We start from the raw sequence: 25,973 nt of genomic DNA, 5'->3' as shown, positions 1-25,973 counted from the left end.
GTAGTAGTAGTAGTAGTAGTAGTAGTAGTAGTAGGTTTATTTTGCCTGGCAGAGTTAAGGCCTTGAGTCCTTCTCTTCCACTCAACCAGGTTTCAATAATATACATAAAATACAAAATTAGATTACAAAACAACACAAAAGAAATACCTTAGAAATTACATAAAATATAGTAGAAAATTACAATAGTCAAGATCAGTTACATAATATAAAATTACAAATAGTCAAGATCGGTTACATAATATATAAAATAAACTAGAAAATTACACGTAATCAAAATCAGTTACATAACATAAAGGGAATATACACACTCACTCACTCACACACACACACACACAAACACAAATTTATAAGACCTAAAATGCTCGAGATAAATTCGACGATTAATTCACTTGGGATATATTATACAGTTAATATACTAATTGGAGAATACATACGGGTTACAAGACATAAAATGTTGATTAGCAAATTCGTACTAAATGGCATACAAATACAAATGATTAAGTAATATATCAAGATAATAAAAAAAGAAAAAAAGAACAGAGAGGGGAAAAAATAACAACTTGGTCATTTAAGACTATTTAGTAACGTCCGCAAGAGTCTAGTTCTGTTCATTAAAAACATTTCTAAGCAGAGTGTACTTAAAAGATTTTGGACTCCGACTGCTCCTGATTTCCTGTGACAAGGAATTCCAGGAACGACCTGTGTGTATTGTGAAGGAAGCAGAGTAGAGAGATGTTTGATGGAATGGAATTGATAGAACAAGGTTATGCTGTGAACGTGTATCACGGTTGTGGTGGTGGGGGGGTGCTAAAAATGTGAAACGAGGAACTAGGTAAATAGGTGTGGAATTCTACTCCTACTGGAAGGTAGATAAAAAACAAGAGAAAATAATATAGGCCGATATACTTGCAGCTGCAAATTGAGGTATATTAAGCCTGTAATTCTAGTAAAATATTATGCAACAATTATTTATTTCAAAGTCATATTACATAATGGTTACGTGTACCGTGTCTTTAAAATGAATGTTGGGAATGAAACTCGCGTTGTTCTTGTTAAATTGCTGCCCCAATTATATTCAATTTCATACTGTAAACGGAAATTAAGGATAGCGCATTGCAAAGTAATGAAGCTATCCGATACATCAGCACATCGCGATTGCGACCCAATTGCACCGCACTAAAGACTTCATTTCCCAAACAACACAGCGTTATGAATTCTGTTTCCATGAGGCATAATTTTATTTGATTGCCGTGAAGATACGGAGACGTTTCAGCGATATGAAGGCTTGTCGGAATATTCGAGTCTATTACTAAAGAAGCAGGAAATTCTTGTCAATATTCAGTACAAAGGAGCAATTTCCAGTACTTAATGAACACTTTCAATAGAACACCTGTTGCAAATTCACCATATTTTAGTTGCGACAATGAAGTCTGTAATTTAAGATCCCTTTCCATTTCATCCTACATAAATGTTGCTTTGTGTTGACGGAGAGAAGAACTCGAATGAGCACTGCAACTCCGAGACGAAGACCTAGGAATCCAGTTCCCTTAACGACACTTATAAATTCTTTGTTCCTTCGAGGAATTCACATTTTTATCAGCCGGCAAGCATCAAGCCATCTTAGGGTTGAAGGTTTTTATTTAAACGCCCTTTTGAAATACAGAGACTATTCAGTGAAAGTTGCAAGACGACGTAATAGTAATCCAAATGCTTATGAAACGCGAGTGGTAGGGGAAACTGAAGTAATCGGAGAAAGTCTCCCACTAAACACCTTCTAAATCTGAGGATTTGCACTTACAAGAACCGTGGGCCGTCAAGTGGCATCCGTAACCTGAAAGACCTACCGTTGAAATGTGGTAAACAAGCGATATACAGGGACATCATTTTATTTTTACTTCAATTTTATTGTACCCCTTCTACTAAGGAAGTTCCAACTCCACACAGAACCAAGACCGCAGATAGTAAGCAGTACTGAGTTACTGAGTATAGTACGTTCCAGAAATATGTTCGCGTTTTCCAGTGACGAAAGAGCTTTCAATATTGAATCATATTTTCGCACAGGTACTGTCCGTTTGCCTACGTCGCATCCCGATTTCCCCCACCTGCTTCTGCTCGACCCTCTGTAAAAGCTGGGCTGTCTTAGCTCTTATCTGAAAACATTAATTTCTCTTAGGAATTGGAAGTTTACGTAATATTATACAGCTGTTTAATTTAACTTAAATAAAAGGGCCTCGTTAAGTAATTAACTGTCACGTGATTTCCTCCCTTTCTACAATCCTGCGGCATAACCACTTGGACGGACAGTAGATAGCATGTCTGAGTAATTTTATATTTTCGGGTAGGGCAGAAGTGAAGATTGAATTCACAGTACGTAGAGTAGGTACAGAATTAGTTCAACATGAGTTACTAGTACGAAGGACGAAACTGGCAATTGGAATTAGATGCAATAGTCTATAGTGCGATAATATGCACAAAAGAACTGAAGCCTATATCGAAATGAACGGCCACCATTTTCAAAATTGTGTTTAAATATTCATATCATGATTATTTTTCAATTTAACTTCTTTCTCTATATTGTACGGTAATGTGCTGTAGACAGTATAATATACACTGCATAATGAATACGTTCGCATGGATAACTCACTTCGTGAGTAAAAACACTTATTCTTAATACAGTACTGTACTTTGATTAAAGAAAAACCTAATGAAAATTATCAAACTCAAAATCGCGATATTTCCTAGTTTACGTAAATGGATGAACTACTTTTCTTCCTTCCTATACCTAGTATAGTGATTTGTGTTTAACGCCGTTATCATCGAACTCCAGTCTTGGAGGGGGGAGCAAGCGGTGTTTCCGGTTCTCTAAAGGTATAGGCAGGTTAATATTAAAAATGTTAGTAAAAATAAAATGATGTCCCTGTATAATGGACAAGAAGTCATTGAGAATTTATTTATTTATTTATTTATTTATTTATTCTGGTGTAGTTAAGGCCATCAGGCCTTCTCTTCCACAACACCAGGAATACAAATACAATAATAGAAATAAACAGAGAGAGAAAAATACACTATATACATACAAAGTAAAGCTACACAAGAAAGAAATAAAGAAAGAGAGAGAACTGAAAGGGAAATATGCAGGAAAATCGAGACGATATGAAGTAAGAGATGGAAAAGAGATCATTTGAGAAGAAAAATGGAGGGCAGAAGAGCAAGAGAACTTGAGAGTACTTTTCTTATCTTTAATAACATTCTATCGTCTTTAAAAATAATTATTAATAAAATAATAATGCATCTGCTTAGAGTAATTAAAACGCAGCATATATTAACAACCACCGTTTTAGATGTATACATTTTGAGTTTAAAGTATAAACGTTTCACTAGAATGTATTTACTTATTTGCTGTTCTATTTAGTAAGTAATTGTAAATTTATACTATTCCTGCATTTGTTTACACACCAGATTTCATATTACTGTATGCATTACACTTATTTCCTTTGTTGTTACCGGTGTCCATTTGCTCATTTGTATATTAGTTGAGAAGATAAATATATTGAAGTATTCGATAAATTATAGGCCTACATCAGCAAATACATATTTTTTTTTAAATTATACATATTAAATTTCCTTCAACTGTTACTCCGTTTGTGTACTCAGAAAATATCAGTCCACTCCGCAAAACATTAGGGGTAACCGGATCAAATGCTCTACTTTTCCAGTCGAATATAAAGCCCTATTCTGCAGGAGTGCAGTGGGTACCATTAAATCGTTCATTCAGTAGATCATGTTTTCTAATACGATATTAAAATTTCGTATGGCATAAGGAATATTGAATATAAGAAATAAGTTCATATTATTATTCAGCTCATTGTGTAATAACTTGATTTTTCTTTAACAGAACATCATAATTAGAAGAATGTGGGTGTAATAGTTATTTACGCAACAAGTGAATAATCTTGATGATTATCCACGAGTTGAATATAACACTTTATGGCATCTTAGCATTATAAACTGTAGAAAAGAAATTACGAAAGAAATTCAATTCGGGACAAATTATCTTCATATGTTCGTATCGATTACTTGCGTCTGACCTTGGCATTGAGTAAAGAGTAATGGATGACCTTGGAGGTTATGTTACAAATGCTCCTTTATTTTCTTAATATACTTTCTCTGAACCACAGAACTGTTTTATGTGATATTAAAAAAGTGATACAAAATCGTTAAAGATTGGAAATAAATGATACGTTACTTTCTACCCTGCATTTCATTTCTTGTTACACGGCGCGTAGAAGATAGTCAGACGAGCTACATGCATCCCGAGCCAAGCATTCCGGTATTAATAATAATAATAATAATAATAATAATAATAATAATAATAATAATAATAATAATAATGATTTAACCTGGCAGAGTTAAGGCCATACGGCCTTCTCTAACACTCAACCAGGAGTAAAGACTGCGTTACAAAAACACTACAAATTTACAAATTACACTACAATTTTACACACAAAATTGAATAAGATAATAATAATAATAATAAAAATAAACAACAAATAAGAAGAAATCGGAGATAATATATAACATACAGAAAGAAAGAAAAAAGCATAATAATATGTGAACAGCAGGTCAAAATAAATGAGGCATACAAAAAAAGACAATTATTCATAATAATAATAATAATAATAATAATACTAATAAAATAAGAATAGTAATAATGATGATGATGATAATAATAATAATAATAATAGTAATATTAGTAATAAAATAGCGCAGTACAAAGTATACAGTGAATACAATATTTCTAAGTACACACAATAAGGAAAATTAAGATTATATATAGCTCAACTTATCACATTAGAGATATAACATTATCGGAAAATATGAAAACAAAAATATAAAATAAGTTGAATATCATTAGAACATAAAAAAAAATGTGAAAACGTGGAAACATGCAATACAACACTTGTCATAATAGTAAGTTAGTTTGGCAACTCGTCATAAGATAATTTTCTAACTTGGATTTGAAAGAATTCAATGTTCGGCAGCCCTTGACTTCAGGCGGCAGAGAGTTCCAGTGACGAGAGGTAGCAACAGTGAAGGATGAGGAATACAGAGACGATGCGTGAAGTGGAATTTCTAGCGTGTTATCGCGTTGTGATCGAGTATTAATATTATGATAGCGAGAGAGAGTATGAAATCGAGCGAATAAATAATAGGGGGATGAAGAGTGCATAATTCGATATAAGAGAGAAAGTGAGTGCAGATTTCTCCTCTCATGTAACCTAAGCCATGATAACTTCTTGAAAGAAGGTGAGATATGATCATAGTATCGAACATTACAAATGAAGCGGACGCACGCGTTATGAACACGCTGTAGTTTCTGAGCGGAATCAATCCTGAGATTACTGAACAAAACGTCGCAATAATCGAAGTGAGGTAGAATGAGTATTACGTCATATAGCGAATACGTCATTGCTTTTATGGCACGCGTGCCATAATAAGGCGATTATGAACTATATGCGATGTAGTAACAACCTGTTTATAATACTAGGATGGCATAAACTTTGTTATTTTGGTTACTAATGAGCTAATAGATGTAATTTTTGTACCAATAATTTTAATTTTAATTTTATTTTAAATCCACCATAACAAACAGAAGCAGGCTTCCAATTACAGGTGGCTTACATAGATATATACACAAAATACATAATAAGAGAAAAAACAACAAAACAAACAACACAAACGAAAGAAACAAAATGCATAATGGTAATAGATGCTAGAATATAATATTACAGTTAATATAGTGCCAAATGTCAATATAATGATGTAAAATTATTTAAAAACTAGAGTAAAAACATTATAATACACTTCTTCATAATTTAAATATCTAACGAAATACAATTCTCTTTAATATTGTATGAAATTTTTCAATTGTTAAACTGAAATCCAATTGAGAATCACAGTTTAAAGACAGAGAGTTGTAAGTATTATACATAACAAACAATGGAGAGTTCTTGAAGAAAACAGTTCTAGGAATGGGAATAATAAAACGTTGCCTATGACGTAATTCTGTTCTTTTTACATTGAACTGAAGGAATTTAAGAAAATCACAGTTATTCAATATACCGTTAACAGTCTTATAGAGTAAAATTTGACTATTTATTAATCGTCGAGATTTTAAAGTTTTACAATTAAATTCAAAAAGTAACTGATTATATGATATTTGCTTGTCATAAGACGACACGTGATGTTTTTTTTTTAAATATAAATAACGTAAAAATCTTTTCTGTATCCTTTCTATTTGCATCTGATGGAACTGGAACTGAGGTGACCATATTACAGACGCATACTCTAGCTAACTTCTAACTAGAGTTTTATATATAGTATCAATAGTATTTATATTTTTTAATAACTGGCCTACTTTGAAATATTTCGATTTAAATTAGAAACTTCATTAGAAATACAGTAATTTATGTCAGTGTTGTGAAAATCTCGCCCTTTTCTGGTGTCGAACTTCTAGTTTTCATTTCAGTAATTACAGGCGGTTTTGTACCTGTAGTACCTGTACGTCCTAGTCACACATTCAGTACTTTAAAGTAATGAGATAGGGTTTAATTCTAAAGCAGAATTGTCTGTGTTCAGAGCTACCTAGTGCATCCTTTCTTCTATCTCAGGGGCGTTTCCCCTTTAACCTTCAGGGAGTTAAGACGCAGTGGAAACCCCAAATTGGGGGACCATAAACCAACTTTATTATATAATAAAACTTAAGATGCTTCCGCAGCGGGGTTTATTTATACCAGATATCACGGTCTCAAGGTTCACTCCATTTGTATACACAATCCTAGTGCACTGGTTCCTAAACGTTCCTCACCTCACGGCCCCTTTTTAATGTATACAAAGGCTCCACTTCAGTTTAGCACTTTAACAAAAATGAATGCGAAATATATAGACAAACTATTTGATATAATCCTTCATAAACCTCGATAAACAGAAATGTAACAGTTACACTGTATAATATACGTATATAAGTCAAGGACTCTAACTTCCACATACAAGACATAATAGTAGGGTAAGCTTGCCTATATCGCACCACTTTAGCATTTATAATATTTATTGAACAATACAGATTTATTTTCTGCATTCCTTTAAAGAGATACATTCCCAGAACATTTACCTTTCGTGTAAAAAAGAATCCTTGAATTTGATTTAATATTTTTAAATTAAAATGACATTTTCGAAACACATGTCAGTGGTGCCATTTAGGCAACTAGTTTCCTAAATAGCACCATACAGTTTTTTTTTATTTTCTGCATTCCTTTAAAGAGATACATTCCCAGAACATTTACCTTTCATATAAAAAAGAATCTTTGAATTTGATTTAATATTTTTAAATTAAAATGACATTTTCGAAACACATGTCAGTGGTGCCATTTAGGCAACTAGTTTCCTAAATAGCACCTGCGGTTTCTTAAATCGCACCTCTTTATCTGCAGAGAACAGGATGAAGGAAAGCTTTTAATACTGAACAGTATTTGAATGAATAATGTAATACATTCAAATTACAAGTTTATTGAAATTAATGAAAGAGAGTAACGCATCTTCAAATGAAATTGAAAAAATAGAGCGTAAATTACGTAACATTTAAACTTTCTCAATGCGTTTTTTATTGTTACACATTTTCCATGTGCTTCACCAGGCATTCAGACTGTAAACTGCGTCACCTTTTCTCCATGATTACCTCGAAGCCACCTAAGAACTGCTTCATGATATAGCTGTCTGAAATGATTTGAAGATAGAAACATCTAAAGGCTGGGCCTATGAGTATTATGACGAGGAAGCTGAAACAGGAACATACCATTTTCCCGAGATAATCTAGCTTCTAAATTTTTGGAATGGGTCGTATAGGTGTACATACAGAAGCAGCACTTTTTTCTATGGCAGGATTGAGTGGCGGCAAATAAAATGTTTGAGCTATTCGGCAAATAGTTCACCGTTGATGTAACCTGACTCAGAGCAAACAAATAACGATGCTGGAGGAGCACCAGCTGATAATGAAAGACTGTTTGACGTTTCAAAATTATCACAGGTGGCACAGAATACCTGGTGCGCTTGTACAACACACACTTGTTGTATTAACGCCCTTTTCACCACTTGATATTGCACCCACCTGATGCATTCCTCGTTCAGTTAAAATTTTTGGGACCTTGTTTTGTACGGTTAGAATTGCTACAGTTGCTCATATCGCACCGGTGCGAAACAGGCATCTACAAAGTGGTGCGAATTGAGAAACTACGCCATAAGTTATTATTTCCTTCATTATAGCCTATAATCACCACATGTTCGAAAATCCTACTAAGTTAAATGTTCTTTAATATCTCTTTAAACGAATAACATTTTAAGATTATGGATTCCTTTGCATACAAATCCGTTATTTAGTTACATCCACCTGAGTGATTATATTAGATACACTACGCTGCTGACACAAAGAAGTGGCAGAAAGCAAGTGACATGGTGGAAGTTCTTACGGTAGATTGTAACAATACCACTAGATGCTACACTACTACGGTAATTTGTTTTAAACTAGCAGTGGTGCCATTTAGGAAGCGGTGCGATTTATACTACTCTACCCTAAGTTCTTAGCATACCACGGATAAATATATTGAATTTCATAATTTATTTTATTTTTTCAACGTAATCATCCTCAAACTATAGTTTAGGCTAGAAAATAAATAACTGTCGCAAAAATTCACAAACGGAAAATTATATTTGTGCAAAATGCGAAAAGCTTGTGCAATATTATAAATACAGAAAGATAAAATTAATAAAGTGTGCACAAACAAAAAGTTATGTAACTAAATTTGTTTCTTGGAGTGTTATTACTTTCAATACATACTACTACACTCTAGATATACTTATGTAAATAAATAATTAGACGTAGGTATATTTAGAATCAATTACTGCAAAAATTACATCACATTAAAATACATTATTTTATGGACACTCTGAACATTGAAATTCTTTACGAGCAGGTCCTTCAAGATTTATTGTTAGCAGAGTGCTAAGTCATTTTACTACAAGGCGATTTCTAATTACAATTTTTACAAGATTCATTCAACTATATTCTCGATGACAATGTACGTTATTGGGTTCAATTATATAAATCAATTAGAAGAAATTGTTCACTTAACTTGTATGAATTGCACAAAATCTTTGAAATCCATTTCTGAACATCTATTACTCAATACCTTTCTGAACATTGCCCATGCCATTATAGTTTCATTTAAATTCAGATTAGTTCATACACGACTCTGCTTTCATTTTCTCCATTGTTTATTTTCTAGTTTAAACCTTGGCCCCAGCAACTAAAACTTACCCTAGTACAAACCCTATTAATGCCGCACTTCGATTATTGTGACGTTTTGTTAAGTGACCTAAGTTCTGAACTGTCAGTCAAGTTACAGCGAGTTTAGGATATGTGCGTCAGATACGTGTGCAACATCGGACGATATGATCACATGTCACCGTCCTTCGCAAGTCTTTCGTGGCTCCGAATTAAAGAACGTAGAACTTTAATAATAATAATAATAATAATAATAATAATAATAATAATAATAATAATAATAATAATAATAATAATAATAATGTTTTATTTTCGCTGGCAAAGTTAAGGCCATAAGGCCTTCTCTTCCATTCAACCAGCCTTAATCAATACAATACATAAATTTTAATTACAAATATTTTCACTACACTTAAAAGGTTCTGCAGCAATAATCTTCACTACACATTTATTTAAATTTAGATAAATCTATACGGTAAAGTAGTAACTTAATTTATGAGCTAATTTAATTCAATGAATTATAATTAATTTAATATTTGAGATAGCTAGTAAAATTATGAAAATTAATTTAATATAAGCTTACTAGGACTATGTTACAGGGAGAATATATATATTTCTATTTCTATAATGAGAATATTAATGTAATTGCCATTAGAGGTTTACACTCCTTGTCATTGCTCTTTCGAATTCTGCACACTTCAACACCGAATTACTTTTCGTCTCCTTTCTCTTATCTATACTCTAACCACGACGTAAATACCAGATCACTTATCTGTGGTGCGTTAAGTATACCTCTTCATAGAACATCTCGTTATTCATCGTCTTTTACAGTATCCCCCTCGCGACAATGGAATTCCCTGTCACAAAGTATTAGAGGCTGCAAGACAATAAACACTTTTAAAAACAGCTTAAAAGATAACCTTCTTAGCATTTCATTCCAATCATACTGACTTAAACTATCACTGTCTACATTGTTACTCCTTCCTTTAGACATGCATCCTGATAGTGCTGTATTTTCAAAATTGTCTCATAATAATCTCTTTCTATTATCTAACATTATTTGAAATATATTAACATTCTATGTATTTTAGCTTAATTCTGCTACATAGTTTGTATTTCAGTGTTTAATTAATAGTTCATAATATTTTGTTGTTTAATTCGTAAATAACTCTTGTATATATGTAGCTCTTTTCTAAATAAAATTGTTGAATTCTTTGTAAGTTGATACATATGTATATACTTTTTGCTGGTTGAGTGGAAGAGTAGGTCTTACGGCCTTAACTCTGCCAGCTAAAATAAATCATTATTATTATTATTATTATTATTATTATTATTATTATTATTATTATTATTATTATTATTATTATTAAAAGGTAAAAGTATCCCCGTAACATGCCATGAAGGCACTTGGGGGGCATGGAGGTAGAGCCCCATGCTGTCCATGACCTCGGCACTAGAATGAGGTGGTGTGGTCGGTACCACGCTCTGACCGCCTTTTACCCCGGGAAAAGACCCGGTACTCAATTTTATAGGAGGCTGAGTGAACCTCGGGGCCGTTCTGAAAGTTTGGCAACGAGAAAAAATCCTGTTTTTATTATTATTATTATTACTATTATTATTATTATTATTATTATTATTATTATTATTATTATTGTAGGGATTCGTAACAAGCTGTTTTACGGTGATGGGAGACCGGAGGGAAAAAGACTTTTAGGGAGGCCGAGACGTAGATGGGAGGATAATATTAAAATGGATTTGAGGGAGGTGGAGTGTGATGATAGAGACTGGATTAATCTTGCACAGGATAGGGACCGATGGCGGGCTTATGTGAGGGCGGCAATGAACCTGCGGGTTCCTTAATAGCCATTTGTAAGTAAGTATTATTATTATTATTATTATTATTATTATTATTATTATTATTATTATTATTATTATTATTATTTTGCACTGCATAGAAGTCTTTATGAAGCGATCGTATTGTTTACTTGAGATAATAGAAAATCGTAATAAAGACGAAATAGTTGAGTACAATGAAAAACTTTACTAAACACGACAACTTAGAGTGTGGGGTCTGTGAAACAGTGACAAGATGAAGGACAAGTAAAAATAATTTAGCCCCACCTACCGAAACCGGCTGCGTCAGCAGTTAAGCTTCTATTAAGTAATTCTGTATTTCTTACGACAGTTGTAAACCACGCCCATTCGCTTCTGATTGGTTGATTACTTTCAAATCGACTCTTTACAAAAGAATATAGTCCAATTAAGGGTGATGTAACTGTCATGGGAGTCACATATTACACAACATCCGTGTCATTAAGTGCTTACTTCTTCCATGTATCAAGCAAGCCTAATTCCGGTGTACAATCAGTTTCGCTCACTGTAGTGTTAACGGCCAATGCATCTCAGTGGCGTCCCTGGATCGAATGAAGAGGTGACTAACCAAGAAAAATGATTTTCTCTATTAAAATGAGTCAATATTTCTCCACTGGAAAAGATTCAAAAACGGGTTCTCAAATGTTGTCAAGTCAACTTTATTTGGCCATTAGACATACAGTTTTAGGCTTCGTCAGAATACATTAAAAAACATATAAATACATTTTAAAAAACACTAATAATAGAAACAGTCAAATTTAAGTAATACGATGAAAACATGAAATAATTTGAAACTTTTAAATTGAAGGAAACTAACTAAATTGCAATTAAACTTATTATTAAAATACAATTTCATACAAATTTGTGTTGAAAAACTCAGCAACAGAATAATAATTGTAAGTAATCTAAATAACTTCATTTATTAAAAAACTATTTCGTGTGAATTTATGTTAAGGAACTCATATACAGAGTAGAAAGGTTTAATTAAAAGCCAATTATAAAATCTAGCTTTGAAACTATTGGTTGGTAACTTATAATATTGACTGGGAAGCTTATTATATAATTTCATCCCCATTACAGAAAAATTTGTACTAGTTTTATGTAATCTACAGTATGGAATATTAATTTGTTCACTATTTCTAATTTCATGATCATGTATATTGGCTATTAATGAGTAATTGTCTATATTTTGTCGAGTGTAAAGGACTAGGTCGTATATATAAGTTTTTGGCAGTTAAAATCTGTGATTGTCTGTAATAATTCACCATTAAAATGGGACACACTCACGGTCAGGAGAACGCGAATTCGATTATGCGCAATGTTCAAAACATACAGAGGTGAGCCTACCTGGAGAGAAATAAAAATACATAGGTTGCAGCCGCCAAATTACTCTTCAAGGAACGACCACTCATATAAATGGAGGGAAAGATGACAGAGGACGGACACTGGAAAGTTTTCTTTTCTCAATCGTACTATCAGGGACTGGAATGCTTTACCTGCAGACTTACTAAAGGCTTTACCAATAACCAATAATGTATTTAAAAATAGGCTTAAAGACTTTACTAATAAACGGTAGTATATTATACACACTATTTAAAGGGTGTAATTGATATTTTATTATTTGAAGTGTTGTATCAGTGAGGAAGTGTGTTGTGTCAGTGAAGTGTGAAGTGTGTAGTGTCAGTGATCTATTGTGTAAGTGAAGTGCGTTTGTGTCAGTGAAGTTCTATAGTTCATAGTGGCTGTGCAAAGTATTTGAACAGTGAAATGGTTTTGAAGTGTTAGTGAAATCAGGTAGAATCAGTGCAGTGAGGAAGTTGATAGCGAAATAAGTGTAGTGCCGAAAGGTACATGTGCAGGTATGAACTTAGGGTTAAGATGCAAATTAGATTTACTTTAAATGTTAATTTAAGTGATCGTGCTTCATTTATTTTTTTTTTTAATATTGACTGGTTTATTATATATAATAGATCACAGACACATTACATACAACAATTTTACACAAATATATATTATTATTTAAATACAATTTCTACGTTTTACCTATTAACATATTTGTTTTGTCTTGCACTAGCTTTCAGTTATTGTGCAAGACTCAACTCATTCTAGAATATTGGTACCATCAGCAAATTGGGCTTGTGCAAAAATAATTACAATTTATAAAGGAACAGGCGATAGGAATAACCCTGGAAACTATCGAGGTATCTCTATATTATCCAGCCTTAGTAAACTATATATAGGCCTAAGCCTGATTGCACAGAGACTTGCAAATTGGCTGGTTAAACATAATATTATTAACAACTTACAATTCGGATATAAAAAAAGGAACATCGACTGTAGATAGCTTAATATTAGTTAATGAATTAATAAACAAATACACTAAATACAAGAGAGGGAAATTCTATTGCTGCCTTGTTGACATATCATTTAATTTAGGATGCTCCTTGTTATTATTATTATTATTAATATTATTATTATTATTATCATTATTATTAATTATTATTGCTTTTTATTAGTTGTGTTTAATATTAATTGTCATTATTGAGTGTAATTAGTTACCACTGCCACCGGGTATATACCCATTTGCAGTGTCAATAAATACATACATACATACATACATACATACATACATACATACATACATACATACATACATACATACATACATACATACATACATACATACATACATACATACATACATACATACATACATACAAATCGAAACCTGTTTCTTCAATTAACAAACTCTCTTATTGCAACCCAAGGTTCTGAAGTTATCCACCACAGTTTCAACCATTTCTTTGTAATTAGGATCTTTACAGTTGCATAAGAAATTATTTACAACCGTATTGAAGTTATCCCAAGCATTCTTTTCTGAATCACACATACAGTAAAGCGTCAAAATAATTGTCTGACATTAGTTTACGTATCTGGGGGCTACAAAAATTCCAGACTTGACTTTATCATAACTGAGTGAAGGAAATTTATCACCCAGGTATTTAAAACACGGTCTATTTTTGTCCAAACTCTCAGAAACTGCTTAATAAGACCTAATTTAATATGTGAGGGTGACAACGAAACTTTGCTGGAGTCAAGTAATGGCTCCAGAATGTTCTTCATTCCCGGTGTAAATGTTTGTCTCCTAGGCCATTCTAGGGAAAATAACGCGTCTTTAACGAAGATACTAGTCTTCAAGAACAGCGTAAGTGAACGTTAAGTCGATTATTATGGACTATCCCATATGAAATCGATCAGTAAAAAACCTCGCACTTTTTATACTTTAATTTTTTCCCTACTTATACAAAGTGCTGAGGGAAGTGCATTTCCAAAAATATACTATCGAAAGTCAAACGGTTTTCGTATCATTGAGCGACAAATTTAGCGTATTTTAGAAAAAACAAGCCTCTTTCAGCGCTCAGAACTCTGGAACCATTTACTGCAGAACATTAAACGAGAGCTTATTTTGAAGCTGACGTTTGGTAGGTTATGTTATGAAGTAATCATTTTTATTGTACACAGAGAGACAGATAATCTGATTTTACTTGATTTTAGGCTTTTTGGCCATTTGTAAAAATGTAAAATAATATTGAGAAAAAACCTTGCATTATTAAGAGGGATTCGGCATTGTTTGCTTAGTGGCTCGGCAATAAGTTTCGAGGGTATTAAATAGATTACTTTCACACGCCTAGACTTGAACGGCACAGTACCGCAAGCACTGCCCGAGCGCTGAAGATAAGCCAGCGTTGGGATTCATTTTACTCCTGTGTTTATGAAAACCTGTGATAAAGCTAGCACAGCCATGACTGCTAGAAGACACATCACTTGTTTATGTCTACTGGCCTTGCTTCCCTCGGCTATCTCCCGTCTCACAGTCAGCTGGTTAGTTCACGCGCGTACTATTTATTTTCTTTATTTTATATTTTCAATACCTTCTTATCAACGTCCCACCAGTAAAAAATATGTGTTTATTTGTACTTTCAATGCGGAATTTAACCACATATTTTTTTAATATTTTTTCGTGGCCAAAGGCGTCTTAATGAAGAAAAATCTAAATTTCTCCATTTCCATAAAAAGTAAGAAAGACTCTTTACATGTCAATATAAACTTTAACTTCTCAGCATCAAAATAAGCCATCATTTTGATTATTGGGTGGAAGGGTTTCGGAGCCACAACAGTTTAAATTTGCTAATTTTATGAAAATACGATAAATTAAAATATTATTAATTTAAACACTATTAAGTTCTGATGCCTCAAACTTTGCAGAAAGCATTATATCACAGTTGTTTATGGACAGAAAAAGTTCCATTTTATTTAAAAATTGCAAGGTCAATTTTCTCTATATTTCGGTCGATTTGAGTTGGAATGGCCCATTATACTAAGCCAAAATATCGAAGGCATCATTTCAGAAGAACGTATCAACAAAACTGCAAGTTTACATTGCTCATGTCCTTGTCTACATAAAAAGTTGCTTTCTTTGATTCTTCCTCATCTCCATTGTCATTTTCAAAAATTTGTTTTCAAACATAAATAGGTTCCAATGATTATTAGAGGAGAGAAACTCGCTTCTACGTACCAAGTGCTCTAACTACTCTAACCGAAGTTTAATCCATAGGCCTATATTAAGTCAACTGCCATTATACAAAGAGCGCACTCAACTGAGTGGCTTGGTGGCCGGGATTCCACAGTAATATGCACTGTTATGCAATAGGCCACCAAGTCTCTCAATTGAGTGCGCTCCTTGCTTAATGGCAGTTGACTTAATATAATATGTCGAAAATGGAGTTAGGCCAAAAAGGGAGAAACACTAAAGCAGAGGGATTCGATCCGGTGTTGTGGATTGAACTTCGGCGTAGCTCAGTGGTTAGAGCGCTTGGTACGTAGAATCAAGGACCCGAGTTTGATCACCGGCGCCGGAACAAGTTTTTCTCCTCTAAAAATCATTGTTACCGTAACTGATATATTCTGTAGGACCAAAAATTAATCTTTACGTAAATATGTTCTATCAAAATATATCGATAACGCTACATTTGTTGATAGGCATATGCCCTTCTGGAATGATGCCCTCGAAGTATATTTTATTAGTGAATTTAGTTGTCTCCAAATTAATTGACGAAATTTGGTTTCTCTGGTAAGGTAGACGAACATTAAGTTTATCTTATTGTTATCAATATTATAATATAAAACAAATTACAGTTATTAGTAGTTTTAAATTTAAAAACAAATTTTACAAAGAGTATAAATCCATATTATAACCATTCACTGATTGAAAGAAAATGCACATTAAAGGTTAATGTCCTTTTGTGTTTCACTACGTTTTTCATTCTATTTATTTTTATATTATATGTGTGTATTTTTATCTTACATTTATATTGGTTATTTCGACTCTAATGAAACTTTGGTAGGAAATTGAATTTAATTGTGTTTTGTGCGTGTATAGTATGTTTTTTGTTACGTATGCATACTTATAATTAAATTTATTCGTTTCAATTTGTACTTTCATAGGCAACAGAATTCAATTACTTTTTTATTTATTCATTTATTTGTATATATTTTAACATGTGAATAGTATATGTTTTGTTTAACTGTGTGTTTTTTCGTATCTCATATATACACTATCTACCAAAAAGTAATTGGGCACCGTTTTTGCCCCTTTAGAAGCTCGTGGTACCACCTCTTGTTGCTATAACAACATCCACCCTGTCTGGCATGCTCTCCACTAGTTTGTGTAGGATATCCACTGGAATGCGTCGTCATTCCTCTTGCAACATGGCACTCAGTTGGACAATGGAAGTTGGCCGCATTTCCCGAGACCTCAATCGCCGGTCCAATTTCCCAAAGGTGCTCAATGGGATTGAGATCAGGACTCTGTGGAGGCCATTCCAACAGGTGAACATTATTGTCTGCATAACACTGCATAGTAGCCACCGAAACATGGGGCCAACTTCTTTTGTCCAACTGAGTGCCATGTTGCAAGAGGAATGGCGACGCATTCCAGTGGATATCCTACACAAACTAGTGGAGAGCATGCCTGACAGGGTGTTATACGAGGAACGAGGTGGTACCACGAGGTTCCAAAAGGGCAAAAACAGTGCCCAATTACTTTTTGGTAGATAGTGTATATACATATAATTTGGATTATTTATTCAAACTTGGTAAGAAATTGCATTACTTGCAATTGTGATAATGATTGTGATTATGATAATGACAGTATTAATAATATTATTATTGTTATTTATTATTTTTATTATTTTATTAGTATTTTTCTGAAGATTCAAACTGTCCACACCTGTGGAGTAACGGTCAGAGCGTCTGGCCGCGAAACCAGGTGGCCCGGGTTCGATTCCCGGTCGGGGCAAGTTACCTGGTTGAGGTTTTTTTCGGAGTTTTCCCTCAACCCATATGAGCAAATGCTGGGCAACTTTCGGTGTTGGACCCCGGACTCATTTCACCGGCATTATCACCATCTCATTCAGACGCTAAATAACATCAGATGTTGATAAAGCGTCGTAAAATAACCTACTACTCACTCAAGATTCAAACTGTGCATAGTTACAGCATGAATGGCCGTATACGCTCGGGCGAAGGATCATGTGTAGGCCCATATATGTTTGACTATATTATGTATCAATAAATGCATTTCATTGATTCATCTAACAAAGTGCATAACTTTTCTTGATGATATGGTGTTTCTAACAAAGAAAGAAAAACGTTCCGGTGAATTTCAATGTTCTGGAAGCCATAACTCGGAAATGCAGCATTTCCGGACACATGTTGTAATGAACTATTTTGATTGTCTACATGTGGGAAATACATACTTGAAATTATGCCCCGCATTTTTTAAATACCCTGTATAATAAAAATAAACATGAGAATTATATTAACTTTACTCTTCTCCTCTGTACATTTTATTACAGTGTATGACTACGTACATTCGAAGATTTTCGAACCCATAACTTCTTCGCCTGTTAGTTAAACCTAATTTCAAACTAGAAAAATTTAATTCCACTGGGAGCAAACTTAACATACTGAATATTTTCACTGTCACTGTTTTCCGTTCGATTTTGAGCAGTTGCTAGCTGATCTCATGTCTGAGAAAAATAAGTGTATCCTCAATTTTTCCCGAAAATAGTTTTCAATTTGTGTGCTACTACTACTTGATCCAATGGCTATGGACAAATTTTCCACAAACTCAAGGGACTGCACAATTTAAGGGACTGCACTATCTTTCAATGAATGCCTCTAGTTTGTGTGTGGCACAACTTACAAAATAGAAACTTTCTGTTCGAAGAAAATAACGTATCTCCTCCGAATTCCTCCACGAAATTCTGTACCTAAAACTTAAAAAATGTATTTTCAAACTTCTATAATACCCATTCGAATAATATGTATTTTTCTAATTCCTCAAACAGACCGTTTACCTGTAATTCTCTCAATGTCATTGGATTCGACATGACACAGTTTCCTCGTCCATCTTCTTGTCATTCGATGTGACCACTTTCTTAGTACACACGACTGTCCCTGAGCACTTGCACCGTGAGCTTTGTGTACATTGTACCTTAACCTTACTCATGCACACGACACACAAGTCCCCAAGTTCCGAGCTTTGATTATCATATAATGCCATGAAGAATAAAATTTAAGTTCTCTCACCAAAATACCAACCCGCTATTATTAATTCCACGAGATAAAAGTAACAGTAAGAGATAGCGAAAAAAAAAGTTTTAGACATTTCCTCTTAATCTGACTCAGCAAACCCCATCTCAAAATGTTCTATGGAGCATCCCTTATTTCCTGTTTCATTTATGTACGCTTTTACTTAATCACCCTGTATAGACGGAATGATCTAAAATTCAACACGCTCAGTTGTGTTAGAATAGCATGGACATTAATTGATACTGGAACCGAAGCAAGTGTATGATGGGGGGGCAACTGGAAATAGACTATGTAATTTCAAGACAAAAGCGTTCATCAGGCAACATTCTTTCACTTCAAATTGGGTCAACACTATCAACTGGTTTGTTGATGAAATGGAGCTCTTCTCTGAAACTGACATTATAATGTCAATTCATGAAGCGACTGAATACAAATACGGTTTCTAGGTTATTATTTCTGCCAATATGAAAACAAGGCGCTTGGTTTCAAGCAAGACTTTCGCGCTGTACTCAACGGCTAGGATGAGAATGCTCAAAGCTGAGTGGAAGCTACTGCCGCTCTGCAATGTAGACAATATACTGCGTGTTCAGTTCAAAGTGTGTCATGGCTCGCTGTATGCCGTCATGTGGCTAGCCGATGAGCCTAGAGAATTCAATCTTCCTACACTTCCGCACAGGCGTATTACCTAAATGCGAGAGAAGTTGCCTAGCAAGTACGGCGTTCATACTGAAGTACACAGAGTTCGTGGATACCCACGGACTCTGGAAGTACGTACCGATACGTGCGATAACGCCGGTAGTGGCAGGAATGTGAACTGTTTGGAAACACGTACTGAGGTGAGTTTTTTCCTTACTGTCGGGATATGGCGAGAGGGTTAAGACGATTACTTATGTATTTGTTGACATTAACTTGGACGGTCAACATGGACACGGAGCATTTGATTTGTGTTGTGGAATGTTGCGGTATGCAACGGATGATAACAAATGGTAGCACACAGACAGTACAGACCGCCATCTGTTGCTACGACGTTCAAGTTATACCGTACACTTCTCAAGTTCAGATTGAAAATCTTGATTAATAGGCAACATCTCTGACATAAAAGCTGAAACACGCTTCAAATCGCTGACTCACAACAGTGACGTCATGACACACTTTGAAATGAACACTCAGTAGAGTGTCTGATTTAAGCCTTCACTTTTGTTTAGGCAGTCCAAATATCAGTCCAGACATGTGGGAGACATTTAATGATTTCGTAGGCGAAATCAGGGGTGTGTGTAATGTCCACTGACATCGTCCAATACACTGCCGGCTAAGGTAAAGATATGCAATATCACCTTTACATTTTAACTTCACTCTAGAATATGTCATTACGAAAGTCCAGAAAAACAGGCAGGGTTTGGAATTGAACGAGTTACATCAGCCGCTTGTTTATGCGGATGACGTGAATATGTTAGGAAAACATCCAAAAACTATTAGGGAAAAATGGGAATTTTACTTCAAGAAAAGTAGGAAGATGGGTTTGGAAGTAAATCCCGAAAAGACAAAGCAGGTCTATATGATTATGTCTCGTGGGCAGAACATAGTACGAAATATAAATATAAAAATAGGAAATTTATCATTTGAAGACGTGGAAAAATTGAAACAACTTGGAGCAACAGTAACATATAAATTACACACGAGAGAAAATTAAACGTAAAATAAATATGGGAAATGCCTCTTATTAATAGGTTGAGCAGCTTTTGTCATCTACTCTGCATTCAAAAATGTGAAAGTCACACTTTATGAAACAGTTATATTACCGGTAGTTCAGTACGGTTGTAAAGATTGACTCTCACTTTGAGAGAGGAATAGAGGATAAGAGTGTTCGAGAATAAGGTGCTAAGGAAAATATTTGGCGTTAAAAGAGATTAAGTTACAGGAGAATGAAGAAAGTTACGTAACGCAGGACTACAAGCATTGTATTCGTCAGGTAACATAATTAGGAATATTAAATCCAGACGTTTGAGATGGACAGGGCAAGTAGCACGTATGGGTGAGTCCAGAAATGCGTATGCCTCTCCAAAGGTCTCTTTCCCTCAGGTCTCCCAACTAACACTCTATATGCATTTCTGGATTCACCCACACGTGCTACATGCTCTGCCCACCACAAACGTCTAGATTTTATGACCTAATTATGTTAGATGAAGAATACACTGCGTGCAGTTCTGCGCTGTGTAACTTTCTCAATTCCTCTGTAATTTCATCCCTCTTAGCTTCAAATATTTTCCTCAGCACATTATTCTCAAACATCCTTAACCTCTGTTCCTCTCTCAACGTGAGAGTCCAAGTTTCACAACCACACAGAACAACCTGTAATATAACTGTTTTATAAATTCCAACTTCTAATTTTTTTAAGCAGACTGGATGATAAAGGCCTCTCAACCCAATAATAAGAGGAATTTCCCGTATTTATTCTGTGTTTAATTTCTTCCCGTGTGTCATTTATATTAATTGTTACTGTTGCTCCAAAGTATTTTAATTTTTTCCACCTTTTCAAAGAATACATTTCCAATTTTTATATTTCCATTTCGTACTATGTTCTGGTCATTAGAATAATCGTATACTTTGTCTTTCCGATATTTACTTCTAAACTTATCCCATTATTGGAATCAATTAAATTCCTGTGTTGTTTATGCGGTATTATTTTTCGAAATGTATAATAGATAATAGTAATCCGTGGCGCTACAGCCCACGAAGGGCCAAGACCTACCAGCCGGCTGCTAGACTCACAGCCACATGCCGAAGCAGAGGCGGACGATCATCCAACCAGAATGGAGGTATCGTGTGGTTAGCACTTTGAGCCCCCCAGCCGTTATAGCTGGTTTGCGTAGCCGAATTTCGCTGCCTATCGTAGCTACCCAAGTGCATCACGATGCTGGATGGGCACCGGTCCCATACACTGGCCGAAATTTCATGAGAAAATTTATTCCCCCATGAGGACTTGAACCAGCGCGCATTCCGTAACGCGAGTCCTAGGCAGGATATCTTAGACCATGACGTCACGGCGCGGGACTCTTCGAAATGTATATTGTATATAATAATGGATAATTTAAGATTTTATAGAGAATATTTGCATGCATGTTTCAAGGTTTAAAACTGGATATGAATCCGGGTGCTAGTGATGAGATAAAAATTCTAATTCTTCGATTATTTTGTGCTGAAAAGTTATATGCATTATTATTATTATTATTATTATTATTATTATTATTATTATTATTATTTATTTATTTATTCATTCTGGTGTAGTTAAAGCCATCAGGCCTTCTCTTCCACAACACCAGGAATACAAATACAATAATAGAAATAAACAGAGAAAAAATATATACTACATATAAAGTAGAGCTACATAAGAAATAAAGAAAGAGAGAAAAAAAACACTATAAACAAAGTAAAGCCACACAAAAATATACACAGATTGCAGTCACACAAACTTTAAATGAGTGATTAAGTATCATAATTAATTGTAGCCCAGCTAATTAACTAACATAAACAAGACACTTGCAATTTTAATCCAGACTAAAAAAGAAAAAGAAAAAAAAACACAAATCAATACTTCTAGCAATACCTAAAAACATTAACTAAGACAAAATTTTCCAATTTAATTTTGAATTCTGATACAGTTCGGCAGTCCCTGACGTCATTAGGTAACGAATTCCAGAGGCGAGGTATTTCTACAGTATAGGAAGGTGAGTACAAAGACGTTCTATGATGAGGGATAGAAAGAAGTGCTTGATGTCGGTTTCGAAGAGTTGTAAGAAATTGAAAGCGCGATAACAGATAATTCGGAGTAGAAGTAGGCATGATTCTAAACAGAAGACACAGTGAATGTATTGTTCTTCGTTCCTTCAGACGCACCCATGAAAACAACTGGAGGGAAGGTGTTATATGGTCAAATTTACGAGTATTGCAGATGAATCGTATGCATACATTATAAACACGTTGTAGTCTCTCAGCTAAGAGTGAACTTACATTAGTTAGCAAGGAATCGCAATAATCAAAATGGGGCATTAGGGTAGAGTAGCATGAATCGCACTACTTCCTAAATCGCACCACTGCTAGTTTAAAACAAATTACTATAGTAGTGTGGCATCTAGTGGTATTGTTACAATCTACCATATGAACTTCCACCATGTCACTTGATTTCTGCCACTTCTGTGTGTCAGCAGCGTGCTGATAGTGTATCTAATATAATCGCTCAGGTGGATGTATATTTAGCTAACATCTTGTAACTAAATAAGGGATTTGTATGCAAAGGAATCCATAATCTCAAGATGTTACTGATTTAAGGAAATATTGAAGAACATTTAAATTAGTAGGATTTTCGAACATGTGGTGATTATAGGCTAAAATGAAGGAAATAATAACTTATGACGTAGTTTCTCAATTCGCACCACTTTGTAGGTGCCTAATTCGCACCGGTGCGATATGAACAACTGTATCAATTCTAACCGTACAAAAGAAGGTCCCAAACATTTTAACTGAACGAGGAATGCATCAGGTGGCTGCAATATCAAGTGGTGAGAAGGGTGTTAATACAAGTGTGTGTTGTACAAGCGCACCAGGTATTTTGTGCCACCTGTGATAATTTTTAAACGTCAAACAGTGCATCCTTCATTATCACCTGGTGCTCCCCAAGGATCGTTATTTGTTTGCTCTGAGTCAGGTTACATCAACGGTGAACTATTTGTCGAATAGCTCAAACATTTTATTTGCCACTCAAACCTGTTATAGAAAAAAAATGCTGCTTCTGTATGTCCACCTATACGACCCATTCCAAAAATTTAGAAGCTAGATTATCTCGGGAAAATGGTATGTTCCTGTTTCAGCTTCCTCGTCATAATACTCATAGGCCCAGCCTTTAGATGTTTATATCTTCAAATCATTTCAGACAGCTAAATCATGAAGAAGTTCTTTGGATGGCTTCGAGGTAATCATGGAGAAAAGGTGACGCAGTTTACAGTCTGAATGCCTGGTGAAGCACATGGCAAATGTGTAACAATAAAAAACGCATTCAGAAAGTTTAAATGTTACGTAATTAAGGGTGCTATTCATAGACCTTTCGCAGCACGCGCTACGAGCGTACTAAGCTAGCCCCGGCTTTCCACTGGTTACTAGTACAGAATTCAAATCATATCCTATCGCTAACACTGGTTTATGAATACGAAAAACGCTGATCATCCACCGGAAGCCCGCGCTAAAAATGTCTATGAATACGGCCCTTAACGCTCTATTTCTTCAATTTCATTTGAAGATGCGTTACTCTTTTTCATTAATTTCAATAAACTTGTAATTTGCATGTATTACATTATTCATTCAAATACTCTTCAATATGTTCAGTATTAAAAGCTTTCCTTCATCCTGTTCCCAGCATATAAAGAGGTACGATTTAAGAAACCGCAGGTGCTATTTAGGAAACTAGTTGCCTAAATGGCACCACTGACATCGTTGCAAAGTTAGTAGAATGGCTGAGATTAAATAGGTGGTAGATTGTAAATCTAGTAAATCTATTAAGGAGAATTGTTTCTCTTCTACTATCATGAATAAATTTTTATGCTCGACCATGCCGAAATGTACTAATTATACAATTGGTAGCAGTCCTTTAATGCACGTCATTAAAGTACACCTACTCATTAAAGTACAGGTATTCAGCCAATGATATCTCAGCTTACATGTTTTCAGCCAATGAGAAGTCAGCTTTGTACCGTTATAAAACCGCAAGTATCGATTATTCTCGGATATGCAATCGAAAGAGAATTAGCGAAAAGTCACGGAGGCTGGAAATCCAATACTGTCGCAGAAGGTTATGTTCTGTTACTATAAAAATTAGCGTTAATTGTAAATAATATTCAAATAAATTCAATTTGTCATCTCGTTTTTCAATGTCGAATTCAATAATCAAGGTTATAATATTATAATATTATCAAGTTTAACGGGACTACGTCAAGGTCAATGACATTATTGTTCCTCGGAAAAAGTCAATACTTTCGCGTCTGCGCACATCTCACAATTCACGACCTAGAACAAGGTCACTTCCGATCTTGTCAGTTACAAATAAAATGTATACATCTGAATACCGGTAATTTCAAGTTAGAAATATGGTCGAGCATAAAAAGTCGTATGAAACTCGCCTATAATGGTAATTAAGAAGCTCGTATGAAAATTATGAAACTCGCTTGCGCTCGTTTCATAAATATCCATCCATACTCGATTCTTAATTACTATCATTATAGGCTCGTTGCATAATGTACTAATTGAAGCTCTTATATTCATATTATGTATGATAATAGAATGCAATTCTATAGGAGTAAATTGGTTACTAAGGCTTAAAAAAATTTAATCTTTATGTGTTTCGAAAATGTCATTTTAATTAAAAAATATTAAATCAAATTCAAGGATTCTTTTTTTTTACATGAAATGTAAATGTTCTGGGAATGTAGCTCTTTAAAGAATGCAGAAAATAAAAAATTGTATTGTTCAATAAAAATTATAAATGCTAAAGTGGTGCGATATAGGCAACCTTACCCTACAAGCGTCTGAATAAGATTCATCTCCTTAAGAAGAGACAGACTTTATTTCGCTCCCCGTGTCCGCCACTGATTTCTTGCCTAGTCTGAAGAACCCGATAAATATGCAGAAGTCATCGTGTGAGAAGTTCGTAAAGAAGGGACAGAGCGTCGGATCCCAGGAGAGAGCGAGACAAAGTTAACTCAGGTTCAGATTGTAATAACAAATATCGTAGCAGGTTACAGTCGCCCGCCCGCCGTACCGCCTGGGGGATGTCCTCCCAACCCCTTGCCACCTCACAATGTCATTTATTACAACTCTCAAGCAATGCCACGCCAGTAAAGGCAACTAAGTTCGGGTGATGCGATAGGCTAGATTCCTTTTACCCTTCACTCCGGCGTCTCTCCCTCCCCGAAAACCGAACTTACGGTTTAGTAAGCAGGATGCAATTCTCAAAATATGCAAATCGTTTTATGTGCCACGTCCCTTCTATTCTGTTCTCCGAACTCCCTTCGCGCCAACCCCCCCCCCCCGGCCCTGATTCCTCCTTGATTCGTGACAACGTGTT

General features: G+C 34.6%; 2 protein-coding genes across 2 annotated transcripts in view; one reads left to right on the top strand and one right to left on the bottom strand.

Annotated features, from left to right (window-relative positions):
* LOC138707521 (MOXD1 homolog 2-like) overlaps positions 1 to 25,973 on the bottom strand; it is a 1,036,064-nt gene that overhangs the window by 495,313 nt on the left and 514,778 nt on the right. The window lies entirely within an intron of this gene.
* Positions 1 to 25,973, top strand: part of LOC138707285 (mucin-2-like) — an 89,386-nt gene that overhangs the window by 2,725 nt on the left and 60,688 nt on the right. The gene's annotated exons all lie outside the window — the stretch shown is intronic.

This window comes from Periplaneta americana, chromosome 10, assembly GCF_040183065.1.
Source record: "Periplaneta americana isolate PAMFEO1 chromosome 10, P.americana_PAMFEO1_priV1, whole genome shotgun sequence".
Lineage (NCBI taxonomy): Eukaryota > Metazoa > Arthropoda > Insecta > Blattodea > Blattidae > Periplaneta > Periplaneta americana.
This window is presented reverse-complemented; position numbering and strand designations above follow the sequence as displayed.